At 45.9% G+C, this 5,430-nt stretch overlaps 1 protein-coding gene across 1 annotated transcript in view; it reads left to right on the forward strand.

Moving 5' to 3' along the window:
- Window positions 1–776: 776 nt before the first annotated feature.
- Window positions 777–5,430, forward strand: part of LOC105518845 (DIS3-like exonuclease 2) — a 405,890-nt gene continuing 401,236 nt past the window's right edge. Inside the window, exon 1 of the mRNA XM_011952002.1 lies at window positions 777–1,294. The gene's annotated coding sequence lies outside the window, so the exon portion shown is untranslated. The remainder of the gene's footprint in view (window positions 1,295–5,430) is intronic.

The raw sequence follows: 5,430 nt of genomic DNA on the forward strand, positions 1-5,430 counted from the left end.
TTTTTTTTTTTTTTTTCTGTAGTGCAATGAGGTTTCGCCATGTTCCCCAGACTGGTCTCGGAAGTTTGACTTTTCTTTTTTCTTTTTTTTGAGAAGGAGTTTTGCTCTTGTTGCCCCGGCTGGAGTGCAATGGCGCGATCTCGGCTCACCGCAACCTCCATCTCCCAGGTTCAAGCGATTCACCTGCCTCAGCTTCCCAAGTAGCTGGGATTATAGGCATGTGCCACCACGCCCGGCTAATTTTGCATTTTTAATAGAGACGGCGTTTCTCCATGTCAGGCTGGTCTTGAACTCCCGACCTCAGGTGATCCGCCCACCTCGGCCTCCCAAAGGGAAGTTTGATTTTTCTATGGTCACCAATGGACACTGGATCTCCATAGCTTGAGAATGGCGGCCATCCCCTCACTGGCATTTTTTCCTCTTGAGCTCTCCCGAACGTTCTGGCTGCTCTTTGGATTTCCCTTTCCTTTGCTCACATCTACAATATTGGTGTTTCCTAGGTCCCGAGCTTAGCGATTGTCTCCTCTCCACACTTCCCTGGGCGGACCACACTGAACTGTCAGGGGCTTTCTCAACTGCGCTTCTTCTCTCACCTGAAACCCTCTTCCCTGCCCTTTCTACTAGGTCGACGTCTCCATCATCAGCTGCTCCCTACCCATGTAGGGGTGGGCCCCTTGGGCAGGCTCCCCTAGTCTCCTTTCCTCCGATCATCCTGGGGACGGCATCTGATTGCTCTGCCATCAGCCTGGCATCCTGAGGGCAGGGACCACGCGGGGGTTGCCCATCTCTGTATCCCCAGTGCCAGCACTGCAAATCACCTCGCCCCAAGCAGTTGTCCAATAAATGAGCAGTGAGTAAACGAAAGAATAAGCAAAGCCTTGTCACAGGAAAGGGGCCAGCGGCGTCTGCCGTGCAAGACCTGGCCCAGTGGAGCAGAGCCTGGAGGTTCAGGAGCCGGGTCTGGAAGGCTCCTGCCGGTGTGAGAGGGGCGCGGAGCCAGCCGGCGCCTGGCACAAGGCGTCTCAGAGGCCGCCCACTGGGAGCCAACCGTTGCAGTCAGTTGTCCCCACGCGGGAGGCCGGAGAAGGCGCAGCGGCCCCTGGCCTGGCCATTTCGCCCTTACGGCAGCTGTACCGCCGACTACTAGCTCCTCCACTGAGCACACGCCCCGGGCGCTTCGCTCTCGGCCTCGCCCGGCCACCGTCGCTCTCTAGAACGCCGCGCCCGTGACCCGGAAGAGCATTCTCCTTAGCAACTGCGGGACTGCGGCGGCGCCGGCCTCCGGGGAGAAACGGTGAGGCCCTTACCCGCCTGCCCCCTACACCGCCTACTGCTGCACGACCCCTTCGGGACCGACCCGGGGTCTGGCCTCTGGGGGGCTCCGCGGCGCTTCGCCAGGCACCTGCGGTGGCGGCCCGGGAGGAGCGTCTTCCGCCTCTGGCGTTGCTCCCCGGCCCACGCGTCTTCCCTGTCCGGCATCTCCCTTAGTGTCCCCAGCTCCCCACTCTCCGCTCCTGACCGACCTAGCCTCCCAGGCCACGCTTATAGCGCCAGGGCCTTTGTAGCCTAGAATGGTGTGAGGGGAGTGAGACCAGAATTAGAGCCTGTTGCTGTAGAGAGGACGCTTCCCCAGGCTCGGGTCACCTGTGGATGCGTTCTCAAGGGTCTTGATCGAGATGTTTCAGGACTGGCAGGGATGGGGAGCCTTAGGAATCTTGAATGGCAGCCGCTTAGTTATAACATGTTCTTGACGTTTGGGCTTTCCACAGTGATACACTTTATGTGCTTTATTGATCGTAGAGACTCTTTAAAAAAATAATTTAAACTTTTATTTTAGATATGGGGGATATGCATGCAGGTTACTCACTTGGGTGTATTGCACCCAGGTATTGAGCGTAGAACCCAGTAGGCAGTTTTTCAGCCCACACTCCCCATCTCTCCCCTCCTTCCAGTAGTCTACACTGTGTACCGTTCCCATGTTTATGTCCATGGGCGCTCAGTGTTTCTACTCCCACTTGTAAGTGCGCTCAATGTTTAGCTCCCACTTATAAGTGAGAACATATGGTATTTAGTTTTCTGTTCTTGTGCTAATTCGTTTAGGATTATGGCCTCCAGCTCCATCTGTGTTGCTGCAAAGGACATGATGTTCTTCTTTTTTTTTGTGGCTGCATAGTATTCCATAGGGTACATCCACATTTTTTTGTCCGGTCCACCATTGATGGTCACCTAGGTTGATTCCTTGTCTTTGCTGCTGTGAATAGCTCAGCCGTGAACATACAAGTGCATATGTCTTTTTGGTATAATGGTCTGTTTTCCTTTGGTTATATACTCAGCAATGGGATTGCTGGGTGAAATGGTGGCTCTTTAAGTTCTTTGAGAAATCTCCAAACTGCTTTCCACAGTGGCTGAACGAATTTACATTTCCACCAACAGTGTGTAAGTGTTCCCTTCTCAACGGAGCCTAACAGGGCTTGTTTTCTGACTTTTTGGTAATAGCCATTCTGACTGGCGTGAGATGGTGTTTCACTGTGGTTTTGATTGGCATTTCTCTGATAATTAGTCATGATCATGTTTTCCATATATTTGTTGGCTGCTTATATGTTGTGGTCTTTTTTTTTTTTTGTATTTCTTCTGAGAAGTGTTTGTTCATGTCCTTTGGCCATTTTTAAAAATGGGCTTGTTTTTTGCTTGTTGATTTAAGTTCCATAGGGATTCTGGATATTGGACCTTTGTCAGATGCATAGTTTGGGAATATTCTCTCCCATTTTGTATGTTGTCTGTTTACTCTGTTGATAATTTCTTTTGCTGTGCGGATGCTCTAGTTTAATTAGTTCCAACTTGTCAATTTTTGTTTTTGCTGCAGTTGCTTATGGGGACTTAGCCAAAAATTTGCCAAGGTCAGTGTCAAGAAGTGTATTTCCTGGGGTTTCTTCTAGGATTTTTATAGTTTGAGGTCTTTTATTTTATTTTATTTTGAGACGGGGCCTCGCTGGCACCCAGGCTGGAGTGTAGTGGAGTGACTGCAGCTCACTGCAGCCTCGACTTCCCAGGCTCAAGTGATCCTCCCACCTCAGCCTCCCGAGTAGCTGAGACTACAGTTGTGCACTACCACGTTCGGCTAATTTTTGTATTTTTTGTGGAGATGTGGTTTTACTATGTTGTCCAGGCTGGTCTCTGACTCCTAGGCTCAAGAGATCTGCCTTGAGTCGCCCAAAGTGCTGGAATTACAGGCATGAGCTACTGTGCCTGACTGAGGTCTTTGCATTTAAATCTTTGACCCATTATGTATATCGTGAAATACAAGGATCCAGTTTTATTCTTCTGCATATGGCCAGTCAGTTATCCCAGCACCATTTATTGGATAAGGAGTCCCTTCCCCATTGCTTGCTTTTTGCCAGCTTGTTGAAGATCAGATGGTTGTAGGTGTGTGGCATTATTTCTGAGTTTTCTGTTCTGTTCCATGGTTCTATAGGTGTGAGACTCATTTAACTGTACATCTTGAACTGATCTTTTTCTGGGGAATTTGCTTCCCAGTTGTGAGTGGGGTGTGGTTAGTATATTCTAGAGCTTAGACTTTGTGTCTTACAAGTTTTCTGCAGAAGGAAATCTTCCTAAGACTGACTAGGTTTGAGAAATATTTCAAGTGAAATTTGCTGCATTGAAGAAAGTAGGGGCAGGTGTTGTTAATAGCCTGGACTTAGACTTCAAAAGACACTATGGCACCGGAAAACCTCCCCTGATTTGAGTTTGAATGAGTGATACTAAGAAAACTGTAAGCCTTATTTGAACGTGGTTGGATAACGACTTTATTTTTAATCTGATGATGATGGAGCTAAAACTGAGGCATGTGAACCATTTTTGGAAATGATGTTATTTGGGAATAAAATGTGTGAGTATACCAAAATTCATTCAAAACTATAATTTCATTCCAATTTAATAAATATTTATTAAGCATCTACAGCATGATACACTTTAAAGGATATAAAAGAAATAAAAGACTGCACACATGAAATTATTAGGAAAGCAATAAAATGAACATTTGTTTAAATGCAAAATATGTGGTACAGATTTTAAGTGCTGTAGTAGGTCAGAGGGTGGAGAAGTCATTTATGGATGAAATGGGACTTGATTTGTCTCTAAAGTACAGATATAATTTGTATTTGTATTGGAGGGGACAGGAAGTCCTAATTCCTTTCTTTATATTCTTAAGAGTTCGGGAAATAGTTCCATGTGGCATTTTGAAGTTCTTATTTAATGCTCTCAGGTCACTTGATTTGTGATCTATTTCTTTCAAATAGTCTTAGTACAAATCTATATGGCATTTTTCCTGTGCGAGATCTAAAATAGTGAAGCTACTAGCTGAGGGCTTTGCCACTTAGAGATTCTTTGCTTCTGCATTTGGTGTTAGGTTTATATGAAACACCACAGTTTAAGTATAGTTACTGTTTCATTCATACTCAAGAGTCTTGTGAAGTGTTGCTCTTTTTTATTTAACTGGTATTTCCGAAGTGCTTCCTATGTAGCAGCAACAGTATCAGGAAATACCAAAAGCAACTGTTACTTAGCAACCAGTAGGTATGCTTTATATACAGAGGGTGTGTGTGTTTAGCCTATCAGCCTTTGATGTTCAGCATTTGCCTTGAGACATTGAAGGCCAGAGCAATTTATGTAGACATCTGAATTGACTTCTTTTTTTTTTTTTTGAGTTTAATAAGGGGGCTCAGCTGCTTTGGGCATCCACCAAAGATACATTTGTGAAGATGATGCAACTCTTAAGTCCTCTTAAAAGATGTTTTGTTGCTTTCTTATAGACTTAGTGTTCATTTATTCACTTAATCAACAAATATAATCTTTGAGTGCTTACTTGGTACTAGGCACTGTGCTTGGCATTGGAGATGGGGGAGAGTGAATGCACATATGATTCCTGTCCTCTGCAGATGATACTCAAATAATCACACAAATGCAAAACTGTGGCTGTGACAAGTGTTTTAGAGAGATCACCGAAATGACATTTTAACTGATATCTACAAGAAGCACAGGAAGAAAACAGTGCTGTAGTCAAAGCAGACCCTCTGATGCCATGTCCATGTTGCTGGACATGTGGCTGGAGTGCAGTGGTGAGATCACGGCTCACTGCGGCCTCGACCTTCTGGGCTCAAGCGATCCTCCTGCTTCAGCCTCCCAAAGTTCTGGGATCATAGATGTGAGCCACCATGCCCAGCCTGTGCTTTTTATTTTATCCTTCAAAAAGTTTTTGTTTTACAGGAGGAGTTTCATGAAACAAAATACTATTGAGCATGGGTACAAGTAAAACTGGGCCTAGAATGAGTGAATAGATCCCTCTGAGGTCTGGCCATCTATGTCAATTTTGGTGATGTCAGGGAGGTGGAGACTTGACCAGAAGTCTTCTTCTTTATTTTTTTTTGAGAC

Source organism: Colobus angolensis, unplaced genomic scaffold (assembly GCF_000951035.1).
Source record: "Colobus angolensis palliatus isolate OR3802 unplaced genomic scaffold, Cang.pa_1.0 Scaffold33, whole genome shotgun sequence".
NCBI classification, from domain to species: Eukaryota; Metazoa; Chordata; class Mammalia; order Primates; family Cercopithecidae; genus Colobus; species Colobus angolensis.